Here is a 17158-nt window from a genome sequence, read left to right as displayed (position 1 = left end):
TTTTTTAAATATATTTTATTGATTTTTTACAGAGAGGAAGGGAGAGAGATAGAGAGCCAGAAACATCGATGAGAGAGAAACATCGATCAGCGGCCTCCTGCACACCTCCCGCTGGGGATGTGCCCGCGACCCAGGTACAGGCGCTTGACCGGAATTGAACCTGGGACCTTTCAGTCTGCAGGCCGACGCTCTATCCACTGAGCCAAACCGGTTTTGGCTGGGTGGTGTCTTATTCATCTGTATATCCATAGTGGCCTTTGTAGCACCCTACATCAGAGATGTTCAGTAAGTAGTTATTAATCATTTACAAAAATATGTTTACTTACCCTAAACTTTTGAGAATGCTTTTATAGCATCAAGTTTTCTTGAACCAACAAAGGGAATATATCACTTCTCCAAGGAAGCCCTGGGACACCTGTGTGCATTAGCGTGCCCTCTGTGCTCTGGCACCCCGTGTTGCTTTCCGGATGGTCATGTGGCCGTTTTGCCTGCTGGTCACATCTATCACTTTGCAGAAGAGCAAAAATATTGTTTCCTTGGTTAGAGTAGGGGATGGAGTGTTATTAGATGGTTATGTCTGGCGCTCAGGAATGCTTGAATATAGCTTGGCATGCTGTGAGATTCCCAGGGGCTGTCTCAGCTCCAGAAACAAACAGAAAAAAAGTCCTACTCTAGTGTGAAAAGCTGGGCTTGTGATGATAAACTAATGCAGAAGGTCCTAGTAAATTGGACCAGCGCATATGATTTAGGCCCAAGGCCTACGTGGGGCTCTTGCTTCAAATTTTACCATCCAGGAGCCAAGAATTAAAACAGCAAAGTTCCTCTTCCCACTTTCTCAAGAAGTACCCAAGGAAATAAATTCTAGCTCAAATTTTCCCTTTCTTCATTACCTTTGTACCCTAACTATTCCACGAAGGCATTTTTATGACCAATAGATTTAGTGTCTAACATCTACTAGGTAAAATTGATTCTCATCTTAAACTTGTTTGCTTAAGGCCTCAGAGTGTCTGCAAAAAGAAGTAAATCTGAATTATCCTTAGTTGTAATTTTAATCTGAACAAAACAAACTTAGTCTTTATAGGAGGCTGTAGGAAATTCTATTTTGTTTAGTCTATAGTCTGTGACAGATTTCTCAGTTTTTTAAGAAGGAAATCTAATTCCGGTGGATAACATCAGTGCATAAATACCAAGCAAACGTTGGAGGCTGATATAAGCAGAAGGTGGTTGGAAAAATATCATTAGCATGATTGAAAGCATATATGGATTTTATATGGTGTGAAGTAGTTATGAAAGATTTTATATTTTAAGCCTGGAAACGTGGGTGGACTGCCATCTTGACTAGATTTAAAATTAACCACAGTCTTGAGGCTTTAACATGTATATATAATGTGGGAGATGTGTTACAGAAATAGATATTGCAAATGTTGGAGTTTTATCCATTCTACTTTCACTGCTACTTTGTGGCATATAGAAAGAGCTATTTATTGTAATATCAAGGAAATAGAGATATTACAAGAAAATAGTGTATGAAATATTTAGTTATCTGAACAAGTTTTGGTTTTATTAATGTGTGTAGAAGTGACATGATGATTACTAATGTATTGTCCCAGAAATTTTTGACAAAATTTCCTTCTCGATATTTGCTTAATCACTCTCATCAAAATATATATTTTTTGCTATTCATGTCTATGATCTTTGGATATGATAATTTTACAGTGGGACTGGAGAACAATGGGAACCTATATGCCATACGTGAAAACATATTCTGTTGCCTTACTCTCTGATTTTATTTCTGAGGGCTCTGAAACACTTGACATAGCAAGTGAGATGGAAAAAAGCCCTCCCAGTACAAAGCAATGTACTCCAAGCCCAGATTGTCTAGGACAGCTTTAACTAGGAACTTTGGAAAACATTGGTTCAAGGTTGGATCTTTCCCAAGATTTTAGCACTATATTTAATTCCTTCCGGTATAATTATTTGCATCAATTACATCATATCTTTGGGGCACTTTTGGATTTTAGAAAATAATTATATCATATCTTTGGGGCACTTTTTCTGATTTTAGAAAAATATAGAGAAATATGATTGAATTCTTCACCAAGTCTATAAAATAAATCAGAAGTCCCACCAGAATGAATGATTCTATTTCTCAATATTCTCAGACAGCTGGGATGACTTTTTTTTTTTTTGTAAGGCCCAGTTTATTATTTAAAAAAATTTTTTTTCTTTACTTTTAAAATCTTTATTAGTTTATTGGGGTGCAATTGGTTAACACAATTATATAGGTTTCAAGTGTACAATTTTATAATACATCATCTGTTTATTGTGTTGTGTGTTCACCATCCAAAGTCAAGTCTCCTTTCATCACCATTTATTTCTCCTTTAACCTCTTCCACCTCTCCCCAAGCCCCTTTCCCTCTGGTAATGTTGTCTGTATCTATGAGTTTTTGTTTTTGTTTTTTGCTTAGTCTATTAATAAACCTTAAAAAAATCTTAGTTTTTATTACTATAAAATTATCAGTTAAGATTGATATTTTGCTTATCAGATAGCATTTTCTCCAAATTATGCTAAAGGTCAGCTTCAACACTTGGAAACATTGTATATCCTTTAAATTTTTTGTTTGTTTCCTAAACACCTAAAGCATTAGGGATGCAAAGGGAAAATTTAGTTTGAATTTGCATGTTAAAGCTAATCAGCAACATATTTTATGATAAGAAAATAGGTTAATTAATGTGGGAGAATTCAAAGATGGTTAATTCATTTCAACAAACATTTTAGGTAGGGCACAATAATGTTTTGCTCTCAGGAATTCTTAGTCTACTAGGGGGAGAAAAACTTGTCCATAAGTAAGATTACCCAAAATTTGGGAAAACACACACACAAATTCTGTAAGCATCATATGAATAAATAACTAAGAAACTACTTGGGAACAAAAAATATTTGAAGAGGAGAAACATAATGAGCTAATAATGCCTGTTGACATTCCTCAGGAACAAAATTTCATTAAATCAATTACAATTTTTGTTTATATTTTTAAGGAAAATGCTTTCAAAGTCTTTTCAGTAGACTACATAAATACTTTTAAAATTTCAAGAAAATATCATTAGTAATTGATTCTATATTTTGATAAATGTACTAATGTAAATAGTCAAGAACGGTGGTGATGGTGGGTGTGGAGGGGTGGTGGAGGTAAAAGAGGGCATAGAGGGGATAAATGGTGATGGAAAAATAAAATAAAACAATTATAAATTAGTGTCAATAATTTATGTTTGTGGGCAGACCAGTATATAGACTAGTAATTATAAGCCTATGTGTATAAAATTACTTATATAATTAGAATTAATTGGAATATGCTTATAGCCTTTGAAAATTCTGTAAGTTGTTAACATGAATTACATTATAAATGTATAAGTTAAACAATTAAAATAAAGTTAAAATTATATTAATTGTCTGCATGACAATCTTCTGTTTTTTGAAGAATCTTTAATTTGGCTTCACAAAGGGGGAAATATATGGAATCCATTTAGTATTTTTAGTATGGTTTATGTTTTGGGTACTTTTAAAGTACAATGAATGCACAAGGCATGGAGGCATGGAACGGAATGACATACCTCGGTGTGGGGTTGGGGGACAAGAAAAATTATAAACCAAATAACGTATATGTATAACCCATAGACACGGGCAACAGGGTAGTGAAGACCTGGGGGAGGGGGGTGGTGAGTAGGGCCTGGGAGGAGGGGGGTAAAGGAGGAGAAAATGGGAGCTATCTGTACTACTGTCAACAATAAAAAATATTTGAAGTACAATGCAAATCAGGACCAAATTGTCTGTTAAATGCCCCCTTTTTAGTTGATCACAGGACAATTCAATAGATTTATTGAATCAATTACAGTTTTGTACTGTCCTAAAGAGGTCATCTTCAATGTACTGTTGAGAGGTTTGTATCGTAGGTTGCCTGTGTGAGAGTGTATCCCTAAAGTTCCACCAGCTTTATCAACACTTTTGGAGAGTGAATCTTTCAGAATGATATGGTTTCTTATGGTATTTGCTTTGCTTCGTGTTTGTTTTGTTTCTGGTTTGAGGAATCTGTTCAGCAGCATGTTTGTTAGGTCAGCTGGCCCTCAGCACCGCAGTGATACAAAGTCAGGCAAACAGATGGAGAAATTTAATTTTCAGTTAGGAAAGGGTTCCATAGCAACATCGGAGTGAAATATGTGTCTGGTTACATTTATGGGGCTACTCTTTTTGCAAACCAAACATACACATACGTGTGATCTGGAGAGGGACATTTAAAATACACGCGGCTCATCTATTCTCTTAATGGATTTTTTCTCTTTTTCAATGGATACTTTTTAAAAAAATTTATTTCAGAAATATTGAGTGTGTGTGTGTGTGTGTGTGTGTGTGTGTACCTAGCAAGTCAGATGGCTTTTGACAAGACTTAAACTTCATTTGGTAAATTAAAAAATGTTCCCCCCTTATGGCTATGCATAGAAATCAGTCTTTCAGAAACCATGTTTAGATGATATATTCAGCAGAAGTGAGCGGGTGTGAAAGTGCGATTCCATGTGGCCTAGGCTGCCGCAGGAAGAGCTGGTGCTAAATATACCACAGTGGGATCTAGGCAGAGCATCAAAGCCTGGTGAGGAACGTGATAAAAATAACAGCTCTGTCCAGCCCCCTCTATCTGAGAGAGAGTCAACCTCAAAGCTCAAATAATTAGTGCATTTTCATCCTCACAGTATATTCAGTGATGATGAAAGGGCACAATAGTGATACTGAGGCATGATAAGATACTGAACTACTTCTCAAAGCATGAAAAAAAAAAATTGAACTGTACAATACATTTAGTGCTTGGGTCTTTTTTATATAATTGCTTGACACTGATAGATAAGCAATGTGTGGCTTACATGGTAAATTTTAGAGATAAAATATTTTTAACTGAATTTTCTTATTTCCCAACCATTTTCATAAATGGATATTTATATGACGCCTCATATTTGTATGATCACTTTTTTTAACTCCTCAAAATATTTTCACTTAAAAAAATGTGATCTTTCACACAGTTCTTTGTTAAGAATTTCCTTTAGATATGTAAGAAAAGAAAGTTGATTTTAGAAACAAGATCATGCTTTGTAAAAACATTAAATATGAAAAATTCCAGCAAATTGCCAAAGCCTAGATATAGATAGGCTTTCAGTATAGATAATTATATTACTGAGCAAACAATGGATTCATTTGAAAAACAAAACAACAAAATACACCTTAGTCATGCTATAGGAACCCTATAAATAGAACCTCAGATTTTAATTTTGGAATTAATCAGTCTTAAAAACCATGTTTTGTAAGATGCCACACGATAAGTCAAATAGCTTCTTAAAGTTTAAATCGGGTATAAATTAAAAATGAAAATGCTATATATATAATTTCTACCTAATACAATTATCCAATATTATGTGTAAAAAAGATGAACCTGGAATTTTAACAGAATAGTATTTCAAGACAATTGCTTTATGGATATAGTGTTTACAGTGGTTTATTCTAGTCACGTAGGCACCTTTTTTACAGACATCTTCAGTGTCAGTCTGTGTGACTTCCATGCCCATCATTGGTTGAGGCAGCCACTTTCACTCCTATTCCCATTTAGTTAAAGTAGTTCTGCCATAGAATTGAGTAAATTTTATTCTAACATTGAGATTAGGTGTATGATATCTGTCACCAAAATCATTTCAACAGTTCCTTCTTTTTTTTTTTTTTTATGGAAATGTACCATTTTATTACAAAGATTCACACACACACACACACACACACACAGTCCCCAAAAATAGCATCTCAAAAAGGAAACTACCAATTCCCACGTGCAGAATGGGGGAGCGAGAGGGGTGAGAGGTCAGAGAGTGTGGGTTTCTTAACTCACTTGGGGCCAGTGGGAAGGTATAATAGAACCGATCTGAATGTAGCTGATGTTACCTTAAGGCGCCTGTAAAGAACAGTGGGTTCCTGAAGACCCAGCCATTCCTAGAATGTTCAATATGGGCATCTTTCCAAAGCCAGTAGGCAGGAATTTGGCATTTCGGAATTTTGTTCTATGGTTGTTTAAGAGAATAGAATCCCTTCCACCCAGAACTGCACCCTCTATGGTTCAAAATTAAGAATTGGGGAAGGATGGCAGGGCAGCTATTATAAGAGCGTGCCCAGCACCTGTGCCCTGGGCTCATGGCCCTGGTTCCTGTCTAGCCCCTGGGGCTATTTATATTTAATATATTTTTATATAAATGCACAGAAATAGGAAATATGAAATCTGAGGGGTTACAGGAGAAAGGTGGGGCACTTTGCAAGAAGCCAGAACTGGAGAGGACTGCTCAGGCCAATTTGACCTCCTCTTTAACCCCTTTGGCCTCTTGCTTGTCCTCCTTGGTTTTCTCCTCTTCTGTGACTTCTTTCTTCTCTTCTGGGTCTTTCTCTTTTTCATCCTCAGTTTTGACTCTCTTGGCTTTTTTGAAGTTGGAAGGTTCTTGCGACCACCTTCTCCCTCCTCATCAGAGTCGGAGAACTCTTCCTCACAGGCAGTTTGTTTGTCAGAGGAACAGATCGAAATGCACTTGTCAGGGTCTTCCTCATCCTCATCCCCATCTCCTCTGGAATGGCGTCCTCAGGAATCGCCTGCATTTGGACCCCAGGGGCATGGGGCAGCATTCTCAGGTTCTCAAACAGTCGCTGTTTGATCTTCTCCAGGTACTCATTTGTGTTCTGGTTAGTCATATTGGAAGGCCTGATGTGAAGTTTGAAATCTGGCCCAAAGTATTCAAAGTAGTCGTTGCATGGAAGCTCATTAGGAATCTCTGTGTCCACGGTGACAGCTGTTTCATATGTCCAGCATCGGGCAACATGACGAATGGTGTTGCCACCTCCTCCCAGCATGAGCATAGGCAGGTTAAAGCTCTTCACAAATTCCACACACTTGGCATGCCCTTTGATGGTCAGATTGAAGCAACCTAACCGATCCCCAGACAGGGAGTCAGCCACCCTGTAAGACGACTGCACTGGGTTGAAACATCTCCATCACTTTGGATATGACCAGCTTGAAAATGGCCTCATAGGACTCGTCATCAATCCCATCTCAAAGCGGGTAGTTAATAGCATAATACTTGCCTTTGCCAGCCCCAATATCCCATAGATCTGCAGTTCCTGGGAAGTACTCTCCATATTTATGAAAGGACACAGTCATGACCCGGTCTGTGGTATAGAGGGCCTCTTCCACGCCATCGCCATGGTGACTATCAATGTCAATATACAGCACCCTCTGGCGATACTTTAGCAGTTCCAGGATGGCCAAGACGATATCGTTGATGTAACAGAAGCCAGATGCCTCAGACTTCTTTGCATGGTGCAGGCCCCCAGCCCAATTCACAGCGATGTCGGTCTGCAGCTTATTAAGTTTCACAGCACTTGCCACAGAGCCACCAGTAGATAACTGACAGAACTCAAACAGGCCATCAAATACCGGACAGTCTTCACCAACGCTGAATCTCTGCATCTGCTTGCTGTATTCAGACATGTTATCTGGGTAGATGGATCGCAAGAATTTTATGCAATCATCGCTGTGAGACTTGGTCATCACCTCAGCATTGGCTTTGTGAGGACGATAGATTTCCATTTTTCGGTAGAGACCATAGTTAAGTAGCAAATTGTGAGTCATGCGGATTCGGTCAGGTTTCATTCGGCAGCCTTGTCCATAATAGTAATTTCCAACATCCCCATCGTCGTCGTAGTAACAGACTTTCCTCCGGGTGCCCTGAGTCTGCGCCATCTTGCTTGCCCGCTGTCGCTCCGGCCTGTCTGTCTCAACAGTTCCTTCTTATTTATCTTTGGATACAGTTGTTCCCAGTATAAAAATGCTACGGAAGATAACGCATTTTGATCTCGAATAGTGAAATCTTTAGCCTCTTGACCAAGGTTTACTTAGTGATCTCCCAGGCTTCATGCTAAGACAACAAAGGATCTTTTTGGGTTAGCTTGGTGTGATCCAATGAACTGAGTCAGACAGGTCTTGGTTTGAATTCCAGCTCTGTAACTGTTTAGTTAAATCCAGCTATTTAGTTTTAGGAAACTAAAACTTGGAGAGTAATAAGTAACTTTAATAAGTAACTTGACCGAAGAGGTAGAGTTAAGATTTAAATTCAGATTATCTGAGTGTGGCACTGGCAAAACTTGGTTTAGAAAGCATATGTATTCATATATAACTTTCAAAAATAAGCAGATATTCAGAATATGTGATTTTGCAACACATTTACATTAGTGACTTAAAGGCAGGGTTATAAAACTTCTATGTAAATTGTCTAAAATATAACTCTGTCTATTCTTTTAGTAACCAGGAAATTAGACAAAATCCTGAATCTGATATGTATATGCTTAAAATCTTTGTACATTATTTAAACATCCAACAATTTTATCCCCTCCCCTAAAAAACACCCCGCAAATAACCAAAGAAAGTATGTTTTCACGAAAGAAAATTAAATCATCTCTGAATTGGGAAAATGAGATATTTAAATTTGAAACGATTATAATTTTTGTAGCACTCTTTTATCCACAGCTTCAGAATTCAGGCCTTTCGTTTCTATAACTGAGAAGATGCTATTTGTATGATTTAGCTGTTTGATTTTCATTCTGAATATGTATTTGTCTGAGTACAAAAAAGAAGAATAAATTAATAATTCATAAGCTAAAAAGCATTTTTATATTATCCAATTTGATCCTAAAGACAACTCTATGAGATAAGTAGGACAGTGCTGAGAAATCTAACATTTGAGAGGTTGAGGTACCGGGAAATGTAATGGTCTAGAGCTGGCCGTTGAATGAGTCAACCTAATTCTAAATCTAACGTTTGCCACAGTTCTTTAAAATGCAGATAATCTTTAAATCTTTAAAATGTAGTTAATAATACCTGCTTCTTGACTTGATTATGAGGATTACATAAAGTAATATATGTCAGATGGTAAGTTTTCAGGCAGTCACAAGGGCAGTATGTGTAGGGTCTCTTCACAGATTCCAGGGGTGGGGAACCTCTTTTCTGTTAAGGGCCATTTGGATATTTATCACATCATTCAAGGGCCATACAAAATTATGAACTTAAAAATTAGCCTGCTATATTTGGTCAAACAGTTAATTAACTCACCCCCAATGCTGGCAAGGCCAGACCAAATGACTTCATGGGCTTTATATGGCCCGCGGGCCGGACGTTCCCCACCCCTCCAGCACCATAAGCACCGAGGTACATAGTTACTGCTTTTAGCTCTGGGTGAGCCAGGGGCTGGCTTCTTTCACTTAGCATAATGTTTTCAAGGCTCATTCATGTTGTAACATGTGTTAACGACATGACTAAATAGTATGCCATTGCGTGGATCACCATGCGATGTTTACTCATTCATTGGTCGATGGATATTTGGGTTGGTCTCACATTTTAGCTATGATTTGAATAATGTTCCTCTGAACATTTGTGGGCAGGTTTTTATGTGGGTATGTATTTTTAATTCTCTCGGTCTTTACCTAGGAGGGGAATTTCTGGATCACATGGTTATTTTATGTTTAACATTTTGAAGAACAGCCAAACTCTGTATCAAAGTGGCCTCATTATTTTACAGTTCAACCAGCAATGTATGATGATTCTAATGTCCACTTCCTCATCAACACTTGTTATTGCCCGTCTTTTTTATTACAGCCATCCTAAGCAGATGTGAGGTGCTATCTCACTGCGATTTTGATTTGCGTTTCCCTAATGACTAATGATGTTGAGCATCTTTTCATGTGCTCATTGCCATTTGTGTAAAGTTTTTGGAAAAATGTCTACTCAAATCCTTTGCCCACTTAAAAAGTTTTTATTCATTTAAACAGTTTTAGATTTACAGAAAAATTGCTCAGATTGTGCAGAGAATTCCCTTAAACACCACAACCAGTTTCCCTATTATTAACATCTCACATAAGTATGGTACTCAAGGTACAATTAATGAGCCAATATTGATGCACTATTATTAACTTTATACTTATTTAGATTTTTTTGGATTTTTACCTCATGTTGCCTTTCTGTTCCAGGATCTCATCTCGGATATCACACCACATGTAGTTGTCATATCTCTTTAGGCTCCTCTTTACTGTGACAGTTTCTTAAACTTTTCTTGTTTTTAATGATTTTAACAGTTTTGAGGAGTACTGGTCAGAAATTTTATTAAATGCCATTCTTCTGGAATATTTTGGGTGTTTTTCCCACGATTAGACTGGAGTTACGGTTTTTTTGGGTGGAAGATCACAGTGCTATAGCATGATTTTCATAATATATCAAGGGTACATGCTATCAACATGTTTAATATGTTGATGTTGGCCTTGAACACCTGGTGTGGTAGTGTTTGCCAGGTTTCTCCATTATAAAGTCACTCTTCCCGCACCCTTTCCCTAGTCGAATAGCCACTATGAGCAGCTCATCGTTAAGAAGTAGGGAGATAGGCTCCATCTCCTCGAGAGTGGAGCACCTTCATAAATTAATTGGAATCCTTCTGCAAAGAGATTTGTCTCTTTCTATTCATTTAAAAAAATGTTCAATTATTTATTTATATTGGTATGTGATATTTATTTCACACTTTGGGTTATAATCTAATAATACTTTATCTTATTCCAGTTTGGGCTATTGGGAACTCTTATATTTGGTTCCTGTGTCCCTTTGAGATAGGTCTATCATGGTGGCTTTTTATAACCACTTCCTTCCTTTCTGGCACCACTAGTTCCTCCAGGCTCATCTTATATATTTCCTTCCCTAGTCCTAGCATCAGCCATTTTCCAAGGAGTACTGGCCCCTTTTATTAGAAAATGACATTAGAAATCAAGCTGTGGTCACGAGGTGTGCTCATTGCTAGTAGGGTGTCCTTGCTTCTAGGCCTGACAGAGCAAGGAAGTATATAGCACATATAATAACCTGTGTTATTACACGTATTCCTGTACATAGAGGAATATGTAACCATCTGTATCTATATTAAGCTAAACATGAGTTCATACTAATGTCTCCCACTCTAATCCATTACCACAGATCACTCTAGTCTCTTCTCCTTGCTTATCTGTAAACTTACACCTATAGCTTCTATCAACTATCCATTTACTTAATTGTCTAAGTCATATATACATCAGAGATAACTTTCTCAATAGTATAGTACTAATGTACAGTTTCTTTTGCCTTTCGTTTGATAGGCGCCACTTGTTCCCAAAGTCAATTTAGCTTAGCACCCTTTTTCTGCTCCCGCGTCAGTGAGGTGGTTGTACACATTTGTAATGCCGTTATATTGTTTTGTCATACTCTGCATTTCATTCTAGAATTCACCTGACTTCCTAAAAGATTTTTTAAAATTTGCATACGTTAAGATTCACTCTTTATAAAATAAAGTTCAGTGGGTTTTGACAAATGAATAATGTCATGTATGCTAACTACAATTACAGTATCATAGAAGATAGCTTTACTAACCTAAAAAAGTTCTTGTGTTTTACTTATTCAACCCTTTTGCTTCTTCTCAAAGCCTTGGCATCTATTGATCTTTTTGTCTCTCTAGTTTTGCCTTTAGAGAATGTCATATAATTGCAATGTAGGTAGCCTCTTCACACTGGCTTCTTTCACTTAGCAATATGCATTTTAAATTCATCCCTTTTCATAGCTTAATAGTTTATTTCTTTTTATCACTAAATGCTATTCTATTGTATAGGATTTGCTTATCTAGTGATATTGAAGGATACCTTGATTGCTTCCAGTTCTTGATGATTATGAATACATCTGCTATAAACATCTGTATGCAGGTTTTTATGTTGGCATAAGTTTTCAGCTCAATTGCATAATACCTAGCAGCATGATTGCTGAATCACATGGTAAGACTGTGTTTAGCTTTGTAAAAACCTGCCAAACTGTCATTTTGCATTCTCATTAGCAACGAATGAGAGTCTTTGTTGCTCTGCATCTTCACTAGCATTTGGTACTATCAACGTTTTGGATTTCAGTTATGCTAATAAGTGTATATAGCATCTTATTATAGTTATAATCTGCAATTCTCCAGCAACAAATAATGTTGAACATTTTTTATGTCTACTTTATATCTGTATGTTTTCTTTGGTGAGGTGCCTGGTCAGATCTTTTGCTCATCTTAAAATTGGGTTATTTGTCTTTTTGTTGTTAAGTTGTAACAGTTATTTATATATTCTGGATGTAAGGCCCTTGTCAGATATATGACTTACAAATATTTTTTCCTATTCTGTGAGTCTTTCACTTTTTGATTTTGTCCTTTGAAACACAAACATTTTTACTATTGATGAACTCCAGTTGTTTTACTTTTGTCACTTGTATTTTTGGGATCATATCTAAGAAGGTATTTTCTAATCTATATTTTGTCCTAATAGTCTTATAGTTTTAGCTCTTAGGTGTGTTATCCATTTTGAATTAATTTTTGTATATGGCTTGAAGTAGGAGTCCAACTTCATTCTTTTGCAAGGCATGTGTTCACTTACCCCAGCACCATTTGTTAAAAAGGCTATTCTTTCCCCCACTGAATTGTTCCGGTACCCTTGTCAAAAGTCAATTGATCATAAATGTAAGGGTTTGTTTCTGGACTCTCAGTTCTGTTTCATCAATCTATATGTCTATCTTCATGCTAGTATCACTGTTTTAATTATTCCAACTTGGTCATACGTTTTGAAATCAGCTATATGAGTTATTCACCTTTGTCCTGCCTTTCAACAATTGTTTTGGCTATTCTAGATCCCTTGCATTTCCATGTGAGATTTACAAATATTTTAATCTTTGAAATTTATATTTTGTTTTCTTTTCTACCTTTCCATGCAGCTGCCCTTTCTTCCCAATTACTTACTTGGACCCCTTTCTGTGGACCAATCAACTAGCTGTTAATTAATCCTATTGGAAATATCAGCTGATTAAATTTGGGCCTTGCAGTGATTTTACCCAGGGAGGATTTGTTTATAGTGATATTTGGCTTTTTTTCCTTCCCCACTTTTCCTTCTCTAATTAGTGGAAAGTCTGTAGCCCTCCACCTACCCCAATATCATTTTAATTCAATTTCTTCATACATTTCTATAGATTCCACTTACCTCAAATATGCTCCTAAAATTATTTCCCTATATTCAGAAAATTCTATACATTAGGGCAAGATTAATTATCCAAAGTATAGTTATGATCATATTATTTTTCCTGTTTAAAAAGGTTTTGAGACATGGATGAATCTCAGAAACATTATGTTGAGTGAAAGAAGGCACACACAAAAGAGTACCTATTGAATGACTGTATTTTCATGAAATCCAAGACAAGGCAAAGCTAATCAATGGAAATAAAATTCAAAACATTGGTTGCCACTGGGAGGATAGGAAGGGAATAAACTTGAATGAGACAAGAGGGAATTTTCTAGGGTGATTGGGTTACGTGTTACACGGGTCTAGACTTTTGTCACAACTCATTGAACTGGACAGTGAAGATCTGTGCATTTTCCGTATAGAATTATATACTTCAATTTTTCTAAAGTAAAAGATAAAATATAAACTTTTAACGAGTCCCCATTGCCTTTAGCTCAAACACCTTCATTTGTCATTGAGGGTCTTTGAAAATACGATGTCTATCTAATTTTCCAAGTTTCTCTTCCATTTCCTGTGACCCAGCAAAATAGAATTGTCTCTCTTCTTCACATGCACCGTTTTTTTCCACTTTTGTGTCTTTGCTCTCACTTTACCCTCAGTAATGACTGTCTTGCAATAGCTCATTGCCAGTCACCATTGGCAAAATTATCTTTCTTCAAATTCCATGTCAAAAGCCATCCCTTATCTAAACACCTACCCTCATAGCATTTTGTATTTTTCTTATGGCATTCTTGACTTTTCCTTGATTTTTAGTGTAGTTATTTATATTGTTATGCTTATAGATGCCTGACACTGTTTATGAACATCCTATTCCTACTCAGCCCATAAGTTCCATGAAAGGCAAGACTTACATTTGCCTCATTTCTATAACCCACAGGACCTAGAAAAACATTTATTGAATAGATGGATGAATAGATGGAGATGGACTGATAGATAGAAAGATGGATGGATGAGCTAATTGGAAGGGATGGGCAGTGGTGAATATTGGGAAAGAGTAGCCATCTTAGCATCTTTCAAAACCTCTAACATACCCCGTGACCTACTTGTCAGGTATAATGAATGAGATGAAATATGACAAAAGATAAATAAAATTTTGGTAGCTCTCAGCCAAGTCCTGAGCTTATAAACATATCCATGCAAATATGGAAAACATGACAGCTCCTGGAATGATTTTTAAACAGTTTTGTGCAGTCATTTTCTCCATTATAATCCTCCAGCTCCTAGGGGTTATGATGTCCTCATCCTGGCAGTGCCTTCAGACTTTGTCCTCAGGCAGTAATTCCCAACCAAGGCATCTGGCACATTGATGGGCCCAGGGGCGACACTTAGTTGGTTTTGCTAATAGGGCAAACAAGCTCCCCTTGACAAGAGGCAGTGATTTACAATGCTCAGGGAGTTTGCTGAAGCTGAAGCAAGCAAAGATCTGGCGGTTATACAGTCATTGGACATGAAAGCCTGGCTCAGGCTCAAGAGATGCAAGCTTTCAGGAGGGGCTGGTGCATCATGGGTCCTGGGAATCTGTATGTGAGTGGGAACGCAACATCACCTGACACTGGCAAACCTTCCATACGAAACTTAACAAACCAAAGCCAACATCTTCCTCCTCCCCCTTTAAAACTGTATTTCATGACCCTGGCCAGTGTGGCTCAGTTCACCTTTTCGATTCCTGGTCAAGGCATATACCCAGGTTGCGTGTTTGATGCATGAGAGAGGCAACCAGTTAATGTTTCTCTCCCACATCGATGTTTCTCTCTCTCCCCGCCACCCTCTAAAATCAATTAAAATTTATTTTATGGAGGAATCTGGGAAAGGTGGTGGGAAGCTTTTAAGTCCTTAAAAAGAAAGAGTAGCCAAAGAATATTTGGCAGGAAAAGGAGTATTTATGACGTTCATCATGAGCTTATAAAGATTTAATTTATATTTTTTCCTGAGATTTTACATACAATCTGTCAAGACAAGCCAGTTCTTTATGGCTTCCCACCATTCCCTGGCATACCTATTCTTTTCATGGGTTAGGAGGACCTTGATAGCAAAAGGAATAATGTTTTAGCCTCATTTTTGATAGCAAAAGGAATAATGTTTTAGCCTCATTCTTTCCCTTCCCAAATAGGCCACATTAGCAGGGGCCGGGGGGGTGGAGGGGGCCTAGAGAAATTTGAATTTTTGTTCAAAATCTCAGAATACTTGTATCTGCTTTAATCAATAGAGGAGGTGCATTTACTGACAGCAAGAGAGAGAAGAATGAGCCCCTCCACTCCTGTAGTATGGCTAATTATATATAATATATATATATATATATATATATATATATATATACACACACACACACACACACTAGAGGCCTGGTGCACGAATTTGTGCACAGGTGGAGTCCCTCAGCCTGGCCAGCAATTGGGGCCAATGGGGGGGAGGGGGTGGCCAGCTTAGGGGAGGGACCGAGGGAGGTTGGCTGGTGGGGGGGGAGGGACTGCAGGAGGTTGGTCGGCTGGCCAGGGATAGGACTGTGGGAGGTTGGCCAGGACCCCCCTCCCTGCATGGGGGACGATAGGGAGGGCTGGCCGGCTGGGGAGAGGGGCCATGGTAGGTTGGCCAACCAGAGGAGGTTGGCTGTAGGAATGCACTGACCACCACGGGGCAGCTCCTGCATTGAGCGTCTGCTCCCTGGTGCCCTGGTGATCAGTGCGCATCATAGCAATTGGTCGACTGGTTGTTCAGTCACTTAGGCTTTTATATATAAAGATACAAGAGGCCCGGTGCATGAAATTTGTGCACGGGTAGGGTCCCTAGGCCTGGCCAGCAATCAGGGCCAATCAGGGCCTTCCAGCTGCCAGCCAGGGCCTTCCTTCCCCAGCTGCCTGCTGCAGACTGGGGCCTTCCTTTGTTCCACACCACCCCCTGGTGGTCAGCGCATATCATAGCGAGCGATCAAACTACTGCTCTCCTGGTCGAACTCTCAAGGGGGCACTTTGCATATTAGCCTTTTATGTATATAGTTTACTCAGGGGATAAGTAAATGTGTTCTTATTATTTAAAAAAATATAATCCTTAGTCACATAGATGAGATACCTAGAAATATCTCTGTTTCCCTCATCCTCTTTAAACTTAACACTCCTTCCTCCCGAGAGGTAATAACCATTATCAAATTTGTATCTGTTCTTTTGGATCTTCTCTTGACTTTTACATCATATTTGCACATTTAGAAATGCATTGTCCTTTTGGTTCTTCATTATGCATTTTAGAATCAGCTTGCCAAGTTTCATAAAGCGTTACATGGGATTTTGGAATTGTACTGAATTTATTGATTAATTTGGAAATAATTGATTTATTTAAGATAATAAAGCTTCCTATTAATGAATAGAGTTCTTTAAAAATTCTTAAAGGTTGTTTTATACTTTCTATGCAATGGTTTTACATATCTTCCATTATATTTATTCCTAGGTATCTTTTATAGTGTTATACTCCTAATTTACATTTAAAAACTGTTTGTTGCTGGCATTGAGAAATAAAAATGCTTTTTTCAGTGTTGGTCTTTTAGCCAACAAAATTGCTGAAATCTTTATGAATTCTGTCACATGTATATAGGTTCTCAAGAGTCTGCTTTGCAGGAAATCATACTGTCTGTAAAATATTACTGGTTTTGTGTCTTTATTTCCATTATTTCTATCTTTCATTCCTTTTTCTTACCTGACTATTCTGACAAGAATTTCTAGTACACTGTGGAGGAGAAGTAGTAATAATGACCATCCTTATCCTCTTTTTTATTTTTAAAGGCAGTACTACTAGTATGTCACTATAAGCTGTGATGTTTCCTGTAGGTTTTTGATAAATTTCTCTTATCAGGCTAAAGAAATTTCTTATATTTCCAGTTATATAAATGAGTGTTGAATTTGATTGAATATTTTTCTGTAGCTAATGAGATGAGCATATAGTTTTTCTCCTTTAATATTTATATCAAAATGTTGCTTTAATATATTTTCTAATGTTGAGCTA

The 17158-nt window shown here is 37.5% G+C and overlaps 1 protein-coding gene and 1 pseudogene across 38 annotated transcripts in view; one reads left to right on the top strand and one right to left on the bottom strand.

Moving 5' to 3' along the window:
* The window catches only part of NRCAM (neuronal cell adhesion molecule), a 259428-nt gene that overhangs the window by 76573 nt on the left and 165697 nt on the right, over nt 1-17158 (top strand). The window lies entirely within an intron of this gene.
* Nucleotides 6313-7811, bottom strand: LOC139017019 (histone deacetylase 1 pseudogene; annotated as a pseudogene).

Source organism: Myotis yumanensis, unplaced genomic scaffold, assembly GCF_028538775.1.
Source record: "Myotis yumanensis isolate MYYU_CA2020_CCGP unplaced genomic scaffold, mMyoYum1.0.hap1 SCAF_9, whole genome shotgun sequence".
Lineage (NCBI taxonomy): Eukaryota > Metazoa > Chordata > Mammalia > Chiroptera > Vespertilionidae > Myotis > Myotis yumanensis.
The sequence above is the reverse complement of the archived record's forward strand: the minus strand, read 5'-3'. Positions and strand labels throughout refer to the sequence as shown.